The sequence below is a fragment of the Papio anubis genome, chromosome 11, assembly GCF_008728515.1.
Source record: "Papio anubis isolate 15944 chromosome 11, Panubis1.0, whole genome shotgun sequence".
Lineage (NCBI taxonomy): Eukaryota > Metazoa > Chordata > Mammalia > Primates > Cercopithecidae > Papio > Papio anubis.
Genome location: NC_044986.1, coordinates 53,286,957 through 53,304,736, shown reverse-complemented (window position 1 = coordinate 53,304,736; position 17,780 = coordinate 53,286,957).

Below are 17,780 nucleotides of genomic sequence, written 5' to 3'. Positions count from 1 at the left end.
TTTTAAGAAGGCAGACACTGCTTTTTTTTTTATTTTTTAATTTTTTTTAACTCTCTGCACACTTGCCTTTTAGCTCCTTCTACACAGAACACAGGTTTGAAAGCTGAAGGAGCAGCAGGAACAGCAGCCCTCTCATAGACGTGAGGGAAACAGCCACACAGCAAAATGTCAAAGTTTAAAGGTACAGGGGCATGGAGATCTGAGGGAATTGTTCAATCACCCTATTTTCTCTGGACTATACAACTCTTAACTTTATGCTAAATGAGAAAGATAAATGTTACTTAATTAAGTCAATATTTGTTTGGTTTATTGATTATTGATAGATAAACACATCCTTCACTAAGTACATTAAGCAATCTAGATAAGTCATTCACCCTTTGAATAGCAGTTTCAGGTGTCCATTCAAGCAGGGTTTCTTGAGTGGACTCCCATTGACAACACTCTGTCAAGAGCTGACAGTATAGCATTGAGCAAGACTCGGTGTCTGTACTAATTGGTAGCTGCAGTTAGTATGGTTTGAAAAAGTTTCACTCTGCAATAGAAAGTGGTTGAACACAAAGGGCTACTCTTTATTATCACACAGAGATGAAGTTAAGTAGGGATAGAGCACTGACGATTTGGCCAGAAAATTGGGCAGGGATAAGATGATAGGACTTATGTATTTTGCTAAATTATATAAGCAATTTTTTTCTTATAATATGGGAAAACAAATTAAAAATTCTTGAATCATTTGTATATTTTCAAATATTTATAGATTAAATGGTTTGAATCAAACAGAAACATTTCTACTCTGCAATTCATCATCTGAATCTACAAGTCATGTATTATTATTGGACATTCTTCTCATGTATTCCTTGAGGATCTTGTACAATTTTTCTGTTAGTTAATTGGTTTGTTTTGATAACTTTATTTTCATGACTGTGAAGATAAGGATTTGGCATTACTTCTAAAGCTGGCATCATAGACAGGCCTAGATTTATGACGGATGTTTTTCTAAGTCAATTTATTAGCAATGTTCCTGTAAATAGTTTAGTATAGTTATAACCAAGGATTGGTTTCTGTCATGTATGCGCTAACTCATAAGAAACTTGCACTTACAATTTCTAGTTCCATTTCAAATATTACCCATTGCTTACTTCCCATACTATAACAATATGTATACCTGAGATTTTAAAAACTCATTCTTAGGGAAATTACTAAAAGGAATTTTGAGCTGCTTCAACTTAGATGCTGTTCACTTTGGATACATCAATTTATTTATTTATTTAAAAAACAATTTTAAACTAACGATATTCACCACTATAGTAATTAAAACATTGTAAGAGATACACATATCTCCTAAATTTCAACACTTTCACTTTTTTAAGGTTTTAATTTTTTAAATGTTTTTAACTACTATTTTAGGTTCAAGGGTATATGTGCAGGTTTCTTATATAGGTAAATTGCACGTCACAGGGGTTTGGTGTGCAGGGTATGTCATCACACATATAAACATAGTAACTGATGGGTAGTTTTTCCATGCTATTCCTCCTTTTACTTTCCACTTGCAGGTAGGTCCTGGAGTCTAGTGTTCCCCTCTGTAGGTCCATGTGTTGTCAAAGTTTAGCTCCCACTTATAAGTCAAAACATGTGATATTTGGTTTTGTCACTGTGTTAGTTTCCTTAGGATAATGGCCTTCAGCTCTATTTATGCTTATTTATTTATTTATTTGTTTATTTATTTATTTATTTATTTTTATTATTATTATTATTATTATTATTATTATTTCAGATGGAGTTTCCCTCTGTCACCCAGGCTGGAGGGCAGTGGCATGATTCTGCCTCACTGCAACCTCCGCCTCCCAAGTTCAAGCAATTATCCTGCCTCAGCCTCTTAAGTAGCTGTGACTACAGGCACGCACCACCACGCCCACTTAATTTTTGTATTTTTAGTAGATACAGGGTTTCACCATGTTGGCCAGGCTGGTCTTGAACTCCTGACCTCAGGTGATCCTCCTGACTCAGCCTCTCAAAATGCTGGGATTACAGGGGTGAACCATGATGCCCAGCCTCTATCCATGTTGCTGTAAAGAACATTATTCCTTTCTTTTTTTTTTTTTTTTCTTCCTCAGCCTCTCGAGTAGCTGGGACTACAGGCACATGCCACCATGCCCAGCTAATTTTTGTGTTTTTTTTGTAGTAGTGACAGGGTTTCACCATGTTGGCCGGGATGGTCTCAATCTCTTGACCTCATAATTCACCCGCCTCGGCCTCCCAAAGTGCTGGGATTACAGCCATGAGCCAATGTGCCTGGCTGATCCCTTTCTTTTTAATGGCTGTGTAGTATTACTTGGTGTATATATATACCACATTTTCTTTATCCAGTCTACTGTTTAGGCTGATTCCATATTTTTGTATTGTGAATAGTGTTTCAATGAACATACACATCTATGTGTCTTTATGGTAGAATGATTTATATTCCTTTGGGCACATACACAATAATAAGATTGCTGGGTGAAATGGTAATTCTCTTTTAAGTTCTTTGAGAAACTGCTGCATGGCTTCCCACTATGACTAAACTAATTTACATTACCACTACCAGTATATAAGCATTCCTTTTTCTCCACAGCCTCACCAGCATGTCATTTTTGACTTTTTAATGATAACTATTCTGACTGGTGTGAGATGTTATCTCTTTGTGTTTTGATTTTCATTTCTCTAATGATTAGTGATGTAAAGCATTTTTTTTTTCATATGCTTCTTGGCCACGTGAATGTTTTCTTGTGAAAAGTGTCTGTTCATTTACTTTGACCACTGGGCAAGAAGCCAATAAGGTTTTTGTTTGTTTGCTTGTTTTTTTGAGACAGAGTTTCACTGTTTTTGCCCAGGCTGGAGTGCAATGGTGTGATCTCGGCTCACCGCAACCTCTTCCTCCCGGATTCAAGCGATTCTCCTGCCTCAGCCTCCCTAGTAGCTGGAATTACAGGCATGCGCCACCACGCCTGGCTAATTTTGTATTTTTAGTAGAGACGGGGTTTCTCCATGTTGGTCACACTGGTCTTGAACTCCTGACCTCAGGTGATCCACCCACCTCAGCCTCCCAAAGTGCTAGGATTACAGGTGTGAGCCACCGTGCCTGGCTGGTTGTTTGTTTTTTGCTTGTAAATATGTTTAAGTTCTTTATATATTCTGGATATTAAGTCTTTGTCAAATGTGTAGTTTGCAAATATTTTCTCCTATTCTGTAGGTTGTCTGTTTACTCTTATTTCTTTTTCCGTGCAGAACATCTTTAGTTTAATTGAATTCGGCTTCTCAAGTTTTGTTTTTGTTGTATTGCTTTCAGCATCTTCATTATGAAATCTTTTCCAGGGCCTATGTCCAGACTGGTATTTCCTAGGTTATGTTCCAGGACTTTTATAGATTAAGGTTTACATTTAAGTCTTTAATCCATCTTGAATTGATTTTTGTATATAATGCAAGGAAGAGGTACAGTTTTAATCTTCTGCATATGGCTATCCAGTTGTCCCAGCACCATTTATTGAATAGGGACTTCCTTCCTCATTGCTTGTTTTTGTCAAGTTTATCAAAGGACAGATGGTTGTACATATGTGGCATTATGTCTGGGTTATCTATTCTGTGTCGTTGGTCTGTCTGGTTTTGCACCAGTCTCAGGTTGTTCCGGTTGCTGTAACCTTCTAATATAGTTTGAAGTTGGGTAACATGGTGACTATGACTTTTTTATTCTTCTTAAGATTGCCTTGGCTATTTGTGTTCTTTTTCGGTTCCATTTGAACTTTGTTTTCCCTAATTATGTGAAGAATGCCATAGTCATTTAACAGAAATAGCACTTGTTTTTCCATTTGTTTGTATCATCTCTGACTTCTTTCAGTGGTGTTTTGGAATCGTAGAAATCTTTCCACTCTCTGGTTAGCTATAATTTTAGATATTTTATTCTTTTATGGCTATTGTGAATAAGATAGCATTTCTGATTTGGCTCTCAGCTTGGATGTTGTTGGCGTATAAAATTTCAACTGATTTTTGTGCATTGATTTTATATCCTGAATCTTTGCTGAAATTGCTTATCACACCTAGGAGCTTTTGAGCAGAGACTATGAGGTTTTCTACATGTAGAATCATATCATCTGAAAACAGAGATAATTTGACCTTCTCTCTTCCTATTTAGATGCCTTTTATTTGTTTCTCTTGTTTGATTACTCTGGCTAGGACATCCAGTACTATATTGAATAGAAGTGGTTAGAATGGGCATCTTTGTCTTATTTCAGGTCTCAAGGGGAATGCTTCCAGTTTTTGTCTGTTCAGTATAATATAGGTTTGTCATAGATGGCTGTTAGTTTTTTAAAGTATGTTCCTTCAATGCCTAGTTTGTTGAGGGTTATTAACTTGAAGCGATGTTGAATTATATCAAAAGCCTTTTCTGTATCTATTGAAATGATAATGTGCTTTTTGTCGTTAGTTCTGTTTAAGTAATGAATCACATTTAATGACTTCCACATGTTGAAACAACCTTACATCACAGGAATAAAGCCTACTTGATTATAGTGGATTAGCTTTTTGATGTGCTGCTGGATTTGGTTTGCTAGCATTTTCTTGAGGATTTTTGCATCTATGTTCATCAAGGATATTGGCCTGACATTTTTATTTTTTCTGGTATGTCTGCCAAGTTTTGGTATCGGGAAGATGCTGGCCTCATAGAATGAGTTAGGAAGAAATTCTTCCTCCTCAATTTTTTTGTAATCATTTCAGTAGAAATGTCACTAGCTCTTCTTTATACATCTGGTAAAATTTGGCTGTGAATCTGTCTGGGCTAGTGCTTTATCTGGTTGGTAGGCTTTTTATTACTGATTCAATTTTGAAATTTGTTATTGGATCTGCTCAGCGTTTAGATTTCATCCTGTTTCTATCTTGATAGATTTATCCATTTATCCAAATCTTTTAGATTTTTTAGTTTGTGTGCATACAGATGTTTGTGGTAGTCTCTGAGGGTATTTTTTTTTCCCCTGTGGTAATGTCTCCTTTGTCATTTCTGATTTTATTTGCATTTTCTCTCATTTTTCTTTATTAGTCTAGCTAGCAGTCTATCAATCTTAATTGTTCTTTCAAAAAGCAAATTCCTGGATTTGTTTATCTTTTGCATGGTTTTACACATTTCAGTTTCTTTCAGTTCAGCTCTGATTTTTGTTATTTCTTGTCTTCTACCTTTGGAGTTGATTTGCTCTTGTCTAGTTCCTTTAGTTATGATGTTAGGTTCTTAATTTGAGACCTTTCTAACTTTTTGATGTTGGTGTTTAATGTTATAAATTTCCCTCGTAACATTATTGTAGCTATGTCTTATAAATTCTGGTATGTTGTATCTCTGTTCTCATTAGTTTTAAAGAATTTCTTAATTTCTTCTTTCATTTTGTTGTTTACCCAAAAGACACTCAGGAGCACACTGTTTAATTTTCATATAATTGTATTGTTTTGAGTCATTTTCTTAGTATAGATTTTTATTTTTATTGTGCTGTGGTCCAAGAGTATGGTTGGTATAATTTCTTTTTTGTTTTGAATATGCTGAGGATTGTTTATTGCTGATTTTGTGGCTGATTTTAGACTATGTGTCCTTTGAAGATTAGAATAATGTATGTTCTGTTTTATTTGGGTGTAGAATTCTGTAAATATCTCTTAGACCCATTTTTTGTCATGTCAAGTTCAGGCCCCAAATATCTTTGTTAGTTTTCTACCTTGATGATCTGTCTAATACTGTCATTGTGTTGTTGAAGTCTCTCACTACTATTGTGTGATTATCTAACTCTCTTTGTAGGTCTCTAAAAACTTGCTTTATGAATTTGGGTCCTCCTCTGTTAGGTGCATAGATATTTAGGATAGTTAGACCTTCTTGTCGAATTGAGCTCTTTACCATTATGTAATTATCTTCTTTGTCTTTTTTGATCAGTATGCATTTATAGTCTGTTTTGTCTAAAATTAGTATAGCAACTCCTGCTTTTTCTTCTGTTTTCTGTTTGGTAGATTTTTTTCTCTGTCCTATTACTTTGAGCCTATGGGTATGATTACATGTGAGATGAGTCTCTTAAAGGCAGCATGCAGCTGGTTCTTGCTTCTTCATCTAACTTACTAATCTGTGCCTTTTAATTGAGGTCTTGATCCCATTTACATTCAAAGTTAATATTGATAAGTTCAAATTTAATTTCTGTAGTCATGTTGTTGTTATGCAGACTTGATTGTGTGGCTGTTCTTTAGTGTCAATGGACTATACACGTAGTGTGTTTCTGCGGTGGTCAGTGACAGTGGTCTTTTGTTTCCATATTTAGCACTCCCTTAAGGATCTCCTGGAAGATAGGTTTGGGTGTAACATATTCTCTTCACATTTGCTTATCTGAAATGAATCTTATTCCTCTTTAACTTGTGGAAGTTTGATTTGGCTAAATATGCAATTCTTGGTTGCAGCCTCTTTTCTTTAAAAATGTTGAATAATGCTGATATGGTTTGGCTCTGTGTCCTTACCCAAATCTCATGTCAAATTGTAATTCCCAGTGTTGGAGGAGGGGCCTGGTGGGAGGTGATGGAATTGTAGGGGTGGACTTCCCCTTGCTGTCCTTGTGATAGAGTTTTCTTGAGATCTGGTTGTTTGAAAGTGTGAAGCACTTCTCCTTTTGCTCTTTCTGTCCTGCTGGATATGGGAAAATGTGCCTACTTCCACTCTGCCTTCCATCATGGTTGTAAGTTTCCTGAAAAACTTACAAAGTAGAAGCCTGTACAGCCTGCAGAACTCTGAGCCAATTAAACCTCTTTTCTCTATAAATTACCCAGTCTCAAGTAGTTGTTTATAGCAGTGTGGGAATGGACTAATACATAAAATTAATACCAGATAAGTGGGGGGCATTGTTATAAAGATAACTGAAAATGTGGAAGCAACTTTGGAACTGGATAATGAGCAGAGATTGGAACAGTTTGGAGGGCTCAGAAAAAGACAGAAAGATAAGTGAAAGTCTGGAACTTCCTAGAGATTTGTTAAATTTTTGTGACCAAAGTGATGATAGTGATATGGACAATGAAGTCAAGGCTGAGGCAGTGTCAGATGGAGATGAGGAAATTATTGGGAACTGGAGTAAAGAGCACTCTTTCTATGCTTTAGCAAAGAGACTGGCAGCATTGTGCGCCTGCTCTAGAGATCTGTGAAACTTTGAGCTTGAGAGAGATGATTTAGGGTATCTGGCAGAAGAAATTTCTAAGCAGCAAATTATTCAAGAGGTTACCTGGCTGCTTCTAACAGTGTACACGCATATATGTGAACAAAGAAAGTATCTGAAACTGGAACTTTTATTTAAAAGGGATGCAGCACATAAAAGTTTACAAAATTTTCAACCTGATCATGTGGTAGAATAGAAAAACCCATTTTCTGGGGAGGAATTCAAGTTAGCTGCAGAAATTTACACAAATAAAAAAGAGCTAAATATAAATAGCCAAGACAATGGGGAAAATGCCTTCGGGGAATTTCAGAGACCTTTGCAGCAGCCCCTCCCATCTCAGACCTGGAGGTCTATCAGGGAAGAAGGGTTGTGTGGACCAGGCTCAGGGCTCTGCTGCTCTGTGCAGACTTGGGATCTGATACTGTGCATCATGGTTGCTCCAGTTGTCACTAGAAGGGGCCAAGGTACAGCTTGAGCCATGTCTTCAGAAGGCACAAGCCATAATCCTCAGCAGCTTCCATGTGGTATTAAGCCTGTGAGTGCACACAGAGGAAGAGCTGAGGCTTGGGAGCCTCCACCTAGGTTTCAGAGGATGTAAGGAAGTACCCGGTTGTCCAGGAAGAAGTCTGCTTCAAAGACAGAGCCCTCATAGAGAACCTCTACTAGGGCAGTGCAGAGGGAAAATGTGGGGTTGAAGCCCCCACTCAGATTCCCCACTAGGCACTGCCTAGTGGAACTGTGAGAAGAGGGCCACCATCCTTCATACCCCAGAATGATATATCCCCTGACAGCTTGCACTGTGCACCCTAAAAAGCCACAGGCACTCAACACCAGCCCATGAAGGCAGCTGTGGGGGCTGTACCCTACAAAGACACAGAGGCAGAGCTGCCCAAGACCTTGGAAGTCCACCCTTTGCATCAGTGGCCTGGATGTAAGACATGGAGTTAAAGGAGATTATGTTGTATCTTTAAAGTTTAATAACTACCCTGCTGGGTTTTGGACTTGGATAGGGTTTGTAGACCCTTTGTTTTGGCCAATTTCTCCCTTTTGGAAAGGGAGTATTTACCCAGTGCCTATATTCACATTGTATCTTGGAAGCAATTAGCTTGCTTTTTATTTTACCAGCTCACAGGTGGAAAGGACTTGGCTTATCTCAGATGAGACTTTGGACTGTGGACTTTTGAGTTAACGCTGAAGTGAGTTAAGACTTTGGGGACTGTTGAGAAGGGATTATTGTATTTTGGAATGTGAGAATATGGGATTTGGGAGGTGCCAGGGGTGGAATTATATGGCTTGGCTTTGTGTCCCCACCCAAATCTCATCTTGAATTGCAATTCTCAGTGTTGGAAGAAGGGCCAGGTGGGGCTCTCACTCACAATTTCCCTGGGGTGTGGGGGGCCTCCCCTTGCTCTGTGCCACTACCAATTGGCAGTTGTTCTGCCTCAGTCTTCCTTTCTCATGGGCCAAAATTGCTTCCTTGATGAGTTTGAATGTGTCTGGGTGATCCAGTTAAACAGCTAGTGTTGGCTGGGCTTGGTGGCTCATGCCTGTAATCCCAGCACTTTGGGAGACTGAGGCAGGCATATCACCTGAGGTCAGGAGTTTGAGATCAGCCTGGCCAACATGGGGAAACCCCCTTTCTACTAAAAATACAAAAATTAGCCACACGTCATAGCAGGCTCCTGTAATCCCAGCTACTTGGGAGACTGAGACAGGAGAATCACTTGAACCTGGGAGACAGAGGTTGCAGTGAACTGAGACTGTGCCATTACACTCCAGCCTGGGAAAGAAGAGAGAAACTCTGTCTAAGAAACAAATAAAAATAAACAAAAAAAAAAGTTAGTGTTTACTCATCACTCTTCCTTCTCTCCATGGGAGCAGTGCACACCAGCTGCTTCTATTCAGCCATCTTGGCTGGAATCAGGTAAGTCAATTTATATCTCATTTTACTTTCTTCAACTTTGCTTCTCAAATTAGAGTTCAAGTACTCAGAGGGATTGGAAATAATGTGCCAAAGTATTCAAAAGGCCACAGGAGACCCAAATATCTATTAATTTTTAACAAAGAATTGTTACAAATGAAAAACCTAACAAGTTCTGTAATTTGATTCATTTAGTTTCCAAAATAAAGGGACCAATGGGTTTTGAGAAAAAATTTCACATTCTGATCCAAGATTAATTAATGGAAAAATCAGCATTGTATCTTATTTACAATCTACCCACATATTAGTTTATTGATATAATTTCTGATTTATCATTTTAAATTATGGGCTTCTTATTTGGGAGGATACAGGGAATACCAAATGTTATTTTAAAATAATGTTTGAAAACATTTACTTGTTATTTTCACCTACTTCTTGGGCTATTTAATACATTTTCAGAGCAGAGGGCTCTTCAAGTTCTTCAACTGCAAATCATTTTCTCTCTCAACTTAAAATAACTTAAATCAGTCCCTGTACTCCATCCTGTGACAATTGTTGTTACTTGGAACAATTTAAAGAGTTCATGCTAGGCATGTTGGCCTTTCACAGACATTTACCCACAAAGAAAATAAATGATCTGTATTCCCTTCTCTCTAGCCTACAACTGCAGAACATGGATAAACATGCAATCGCTGAGGGTGGTAGTACTTCTCTGGCAGAATTAAAATATCAAAAAGCTGAAAGGGCTGTTGGGCTGTCAACTGGACCATTCTCCAAACACTGGACAGATGAATGCCAAAAAAACAAAACAAAACAAAACAAAACAACCAAAAAAACCCTCTAAAATTGGCTATTTACTGCATGTAAGATTGAGTTCTGAACATTCTGTGGTATTCTTTGGACCTATAAATCATTATCAGAAATACTATGGTTGAAAAAGCAGTCAGTAGTCATTTTTATTTTATCCCAATCTCTAGACAGTATCCCTGCCATCTAGTAAATAATATCAAATCAGATGTAACTGCAGGGACTGTAACATACTATCCTTAGCACCTGACACATTAGAAGCTGTGACTGAATTTTTCTAGTTCATTTTTGAGACTCAAAGGATAAATTAAATCATTATCCAGATGACAAACTCCCTTAAATGGAGTATGGTAATCACAGATCCTCCAAGAATATTTTCCTCCAGTGATTGACTCTTCTTTTTGTTTGGTTTAATTCTATTCACTATTTAGATTTCATCTCAATTGAGTTGAGAAAGTCATTGGGCAAGACAGGCCTGGACTGCCTGCCTTTGGTCACTTATCAATTACAAGTAGTGTTTTTGATGTCTATTTTTATCTCATGGTTTCCTGTCAAGCGTTTTAGAAAAGAATTGGAATGGCAATTCAATGAAATTATAGAACATGGAAAAGGTCAAAGGTATATAGTTTAATGTTATCTTTGAGAGAACATATGAGGTTATAAAATTCTAAAACCTAGTTCCTGTGACAAAGCTTGTAAAAAGGATAAAGAAATAGCAAACCATAAATCTGGCCTTCTCCCGCTGTCTGAAGAAGGAACTATACCAACCTAATCTGTTTGAGCTACAAGGTTTAGAATTTAATCTGTGACTCATGGTTTTATAATCAGGTTTAACTTTAGTCCCTTCAAATACAACATTTATGAGGGCATTTTTTGTTTTGGGGATGGAGTCTCACTCTGTCACCCAGGCTGGAGTGCAATGGTGCCATCTTGGCTCAGTGCAACCTCCACCTCCTAGGTTCAAGCGATTCTCCTGCCTCAACCTCCCAATTAGCTGGGATTACAGGCATGCCCCACCATGCCTGGCTGATTTTTGTGTTTTTAGTAGAGACGGGGTTTCACCCAGTTGATCAGGCTGGTCTGGAACTCCTGACCTCGTGATCCACCTGCCTTGGCCTTCCAAAGTGCTGGGATTACAGGCTTCAGTCACTGTGCCTGGCCAATGAGGGTACTTTTCAATAAGCCTTGTAGTGACTCTGTTTCATTGTTTTAAAAATTGGTCTTTAAAAATAATCTCTGAACTTTAAAGTATTTAATGTTAAATAAATTAAAATGCTTCAACATGAGAGAATGTTACTCATATGACATCAAAAAACCAATTTGAAAATAATCCTTCCATAATCAAACTAAGTTTAGTTCTTTCCCATAGCAAAATTCGTGAGAAATATTAATTCAGTGCATGCAGGCAGTAGGTGGAAATTAGCTTCATTTTATGATATCATTTTCTTGAGGCATTTTGTGCAGATAGTTTTCTTTTTCATTTTTAGTTCCAGATTTAATATATCTAGCCCAAATTTGTTTTGTTCATATGGATATAGTAAAATTAATAGCTTACAATTTACTGATAGCTATTGCTTTACTTTATTTTGCCCCTCCTGAGGGGCTACAAGAGTGCATATAAAACGCAGTGGGAAAAATGTCTAAAAGGAAGTTGTTTTTCTGGGTTATTCCTTGTGTTGGATAACTTCAACTGGTATTTTACACCATGACTGGTCAGTATAAATATAATCACACTTCTTATGAATTTAGTTATGTCAATATCATGTCCTAATAAAAATGGAGAGTGACAAACATGAGAAGGGGAATATTATTTTAGCCTAATGAGGTTCAGAATATGTAACTACCTGGTAAAGAGGTTGTTCATAGTCTCAGATGCCTTATAATACAGAGCAGAAGGGAGTAATGTTCTCTGCCCTTTCTAAGGTGAATCTCAAGCATTTTTCCTTCATTTTTGAGTAAGTTCAAGATCCTTCCCATTACCATCATTTACATTCATATATACATCCATACATATACAGGCATATATATGTATATACATAAGGTTATGTGTGTGTATATAGATATATATGTGTGTATACATGGATATATATGATCTGAGTATATCATATATATGATCATATCATTTTAGCTATGATCTTTGAAAAAATGTTTTCTCTCACTCTTCATTCAGAAGAATGAACATGCTTCTGTCCCTTCCTCTCATTAAATACTTTGCCCTATAGAATTCTCTTACACACCAACACTGACCAGACTATTGCTTTAGGTGGCTCCTATTTCTTTTTTTTTTTCAATACTTTATGTTCTAGGGTACATGTGCAAAATGTGCAGGTTTGTTATATATGTATACATGTGCCATGTTGGTGGGCTGCACCCATTAACTTGTCATTTACATTAGGTATATCTCCTAATGCTATCCCTCCCCCTTCCCCCCACCCCACAACAGGCCCCCGTGTGTGATGTTCTCCTTTCTGTGTCCAAGTGTTCTCATTGTTCAATTCCCACCTATGAGTGAGAACATGCGGTGTTTGGTTTTCTGTTGTTGTGATAGTTTGCTGAGAATGGTGGTTTCCAGCTGCATCCAGGAAGTACTATACATAGAAAGGAACAACTGGTACCAGCCACTGCAAAAGCATGCCAAATTGTAAAGACCATCGATGCTAGGAAGAAACTGCATCAACTAACGAGCAAAATAACCAGCTAACATTATAATGACAGGATCAAGTTCACACATAACAATATGAACCTTAAATGTAAATGGGCTAAATGTTCCAATTAAAAGACACAGACTGGTAAATTGGATAAAGAGTCAAGACCCATCAGTTTGTTGTATTCAGGAGACCCATCTCACATGCAGAGACACACATAGGCTCACAATAAAGGGATGGAGGAAGATCTACCAAGCAAATGGAAAACAGAAAAAGGCAGGGATTGCAATCCTACTCTCTGATAAAACAGACTTTAAACCAACAAAGATCAAAAGAGACAAAGAAGGCTGTTACATAATGGTAAAGGGATCAATTCAACAAGAAGAGCTAACTATCCTATATATATATGCACCCAATACAGGAGCACCCAGATTCATAAAGCAAGTCCTCAGAGACTTACAAAGAGACTTAGGTGGCTCCTATTTCTAGATGACCCACAAAAATGGTGTCACCCTTGACCTTTCCATTTCTATTATTTTCTCCTAAGATACACCTGAGCCATGTTCATGGCCATTTCCTTGACTGTGTTTTCAGCTGAAATTGGTCCATTTAGAAATTAGCACAACAAATATCACATAACAGCCCATCCATCTGTTTTTTCACCTCTTTAGTATTCCTCTGTCTATTCTTCAAATTCAAGCTCTGGCCACTGCATTTTTTCTCTTTCTCATATATAAAAGCAAATCCATCTTTCGATATGCTCATATTTAAATTTCTTCTCAATATTTTGCTGCCAGTGGAGTTCAGCCTAATTATAATTACATATCAAGCTGTAGGACATTCACCTGAGTAAGTAGGAAAAACTGGAATTTTATGTCTGGTAAATAAATAAATAAATAAATATAAATACAAATATTTTCATTTAATTTTTAAAGTAATTTAGCTATGATCTTTGATAAAATGTTTTCTCATACCCTTTATTCAGAGGAATCAGGGAGCATCTGTATTGGCCCCTGCTTGCAATGAGAATTTCTAAACAAGAACAACACTGTCAATAAAGTACTGAATTATATGCATTTTATCATTTATGAAAATTATATACATAACTGTCTCTTAAGTGCTGTGCAAACTTAACATATTTAAGACTGAATTTATTGTATGGCTTCCTTGACTAGAAGCTCATCTTCTCAAGATTTTATTTATTTATTTATTTTTGAGATGCAATCTCAGTCTGTCACCAGGCTGAAGTGCAGTGGTACAATCTCAGCTCACTGAAACCTCTGCCTCCTGAGTTCAAGTGATTCTCCTGCCTCAGTCTCCTAAGTAGCTTGGACTACAGGTGTGCACCACCACGCCCAGCTAATTTTTTTATTTTTAATAGAGACAGGGTTTCACCATGTTGGCCAGGATGGTTTTGATCTCTTCACCTCATGATCCACCCTCCTTAGCCTCCCAAAGTGCTGGGATTATAGGCATAAGCCACCACACCAAACCTCTTCTCAAATATTTTTAACCCTTAGTTATAGCTCACATAAATTTTCTACAGTGCCTAGCATTTGGCTACAGAAACAGTCATTATATAAATTAATATCTATATTCAAAATCTGCTATCTGATTGATATCTTTTGTAGCATTTTCTTCAGGTACACATTACATTTACATTAGCTGTCTTGGTCTTATTTCAGACTTGAACAATTTATCCTTCATCTTTCATGAAATGGCATTGATATTTCTGAAGAGTACAAGCCATTTTTTCTGTAGAATGTTCCTCAACATTTTTCTAATGATTCTTCTACTTCCTCATAATTAAATTTTCATTATACATTTTTAGCACTAATGTAACGTGATGTTGTCTCCTTTTCAATGCATAACATTAGGAGGCACTTGTCAGTTTAGTTTATTATTGTTGATGTTAAATTTGTTCACTTGCTTTTGCCCATTCTAGAGTGTCACACATAACCTACAGTATAAACTTTTGTGTCTGGCTTCTTTCACTCAGTACAATGTTTATTTGATGTACTTGCATTGTTGCATGTTTAAATAATTTGTCCTTTTTATTACTTTTTATTTATCTTCTAAGTCGGGGATTAACCTTTTTTTTTTTTTTTCTGTAAAAAGTTGTATAAGTATGTTAATCTTTGCTGGCCACACACTGATATTTATCATTTATGTGTGTGTGTATGATATATGAGGGTGTGTGTGTATGCGTGTGTGTGTGTGTGCATATGGGTGTGTGTATACAGATTATATTAATATATCCTTTTAAAATGTAAAAACCATTCATAGCACTCAAGCTGTATAAACACAAGTCTCAGGCCAGATTTGACTATTAGCCTTAATTTTCCAATGCTTATTCTAAATGACTGTTTGTTATTGTTTAGTTGGGAGGCATTGTCTTCTATTTATTGATTTATTTTTTATTTGCACAAGTTTTGGGGGTAAATGTGAAATTTTGTTACATTTATATAATGGATAGTGATCAAGTCAGGGTATTTAGGATGTTTATCTCTTGAATACAATACATTTTGGGTTAACTGTAGTACCCCGACTCTGCTATCAAACATTACATTTATTCCTTCCACCAAACTATATGTTTGTATCCTTTAACCCACATCTCTTCATTATCCACCCCATCCCCACTCACCCTTCTCAGTCTTTGTTCTGTATGTTTTTCATTCTCTACTTCCATGTAACAAGATTTATTAGCTCCGACGTAAAAGTGAGAACATGCCTTTTGTCATTCACTTTTTGATGAACATTTTGGTTGTTTCTTGTTTTGAGCTATTATTGAAACTAACATGGACATTTCTAGAAAAGTCTTTCTGTAGTATTTTGTTTGTTTTCATAAAATATACATAACATGAAATTTACGACTTTTACCATTTACAGTTGTACAATTGAGTGGCTTTAAGTACATTCACAACGTTGTGCAACCATCACCATTATACCTTTCTGGAATTTGTTCATCATATCAAACAGAAACTGTGTACCCATTAAATGATAACTTTTTATTCTCTTTTGTAAATGCCTAGGTGGGGAATTGCTGGGTCTTATGTTAGGTGTATATTTAATTTTATAAGAAATTACAGAAGTGTTTTCTAAAATGAGTCTACCATTTTACTCTTCCATCCACAATTCATATGAGCTGTAATTGCTGCACATTCTCATCAACATTTGATGTTGTCAGTTGCCAAATTTTTGCCATTCTGGCGGGTGCTCCAACAATTATCCTTAGATCTAGGTTTCTGTTTATCTTTATCTACCTTCCCCCAGTTTCCTCCTGCATTGTAAAAGCTGGCTTATATGTGCTCTTTAGAGTGTAGAAAGGTGAAAGAGAACAGTAGGGCTAAGCAGTTTCTTATGAGAATTTTACTCTGAAGATTCATTTTTCCTTTTCATTCCAGTTCATAGAACACACTTTTATTGCAAGGTGAGAGGTGTCAGTAAGATAAGGAGCAAAATGTGGTTTTAAGCTGGGCAATTACTTGTGCTTCTAAATCCTTGGTTTACTTACTAAAGAAAAAAAAATAGTTAAGAATGGATCTTGAGAAATGACTACTATACTCATTTGTACTTTTAAAACATATTACAGGTAAGTTTATTTTGTGCTTCTTACTTCAATATTAACTTAAGTTTCCTAGATAGAAAACAAACTGATGCTGTCCTATTTATTTAAAAACCCAAAGGAATGAAGTATTTAATTTATTTTATATTTTTGTGTGATCCAAGATAATATCATTTCCCTACCAAAAAGAGAAGAAATGAAAAATTATTCCTGTCTAAATGGTCTTGAATAATAAAATATTAGTGCTGATGGAGACCTTCAGTTAGACCAAACTAGACACAATCATCTTATCCATAATGCTCTGTAATGGGCAATTATATTCTTCTCTTTGAACAATTTAGGTCGTAGAAAACTTCATAGCTATTTATAAGGCAGCCATTCCAATTCCATGCAACACAAATTGTTAAGAGTGTGTGCGTATTTTTGTGTGTATGTGTTAAGTCGGGCCAATATTCACAGTAATTTAGTACTTATTAGTGTCAAATGATAATTTTACTTTTTTTGTTGAGACCAATTCTCATTTTGCCATTTTAAAATAATTTAGAATTTAATAGATTGTTTTTGTAGTTTTGAAGCAAACTTTGATTGATACATTTTGAAAATTCATGTAAAAATGATTATGTTCATTCTTTTGGCATAAATGACACTAGGGAATACAAATGATTACTATTGTTCATAGTTTCCTAGGTGTTAGTGTTTACAAAATGAATTTTACAATATAAACTATTATACTACACTCCAGGAAAGTTTAGTAAAAATTATAATGAATTAGTTATTGCTGAGTCAAGATCAAGTTCATAATTTTTTCCTTTAAAATAAGCCACATTTCAATGCTGCATAAAACATTTCTGATACCTAGGGTGCTATTTGACCAATAAATGTATGATTGAAATTCTCTGCATAATACCTTGACTACATGAAGCCTCCAAATTACTTAATTTGCAACTAGTATAAAGTTTAACCACTCCTTTGAGGTCTTGTTGGATTTGAGGGTCTATGTAAATTCCAATATAAATGAAAATCTCTTTAACTCATTCCAAAATATGCAGCCTATTCTATTGATCTACTTTAGAAGCACTAGGAAATTGATTAAAAGTATAATACAGTTCACTGATTCATGAATTCCCTTCTAGAATTCCGGAATTTTATACAAAAGTATATGCCAAGCCTGCATGCCTTCTTCAAATGTTTACATATGTTAGTAATCAAAGGTAAGGTCTATAAACTAAATTGTTGATTTAATGATAGATATTGCCACCAAAAATAATTTTATTCTATGTTTTATAGTTTCAGGTAACTCCAATTATCTCAAAGCCCCCAGAAATAATTTTTTTATGTTCTCATAACAACTATTTTGTTTTTGTTTTAAGTGTAAACCTTGTATATATTTAGGTAACTAAGATACCATTTTTCACTGTCTCATGAAGGTCTTTTATTTGTCATTTCCTTCTTATGTAACCTATAACAAAGATTACATCAGAAGAAGATACACCAAATATAATAAAGTATATTGGATAACTACAAAAATTAATTTGGTGATGTTTTTAAAACACAATTATAACAGATGTATAATTTAATTACATACATGAATATATAATTAAAAATATTATTTGAGAACTGTTCATCCTACTAAGCATATTTCTCCAAAGAAAGGT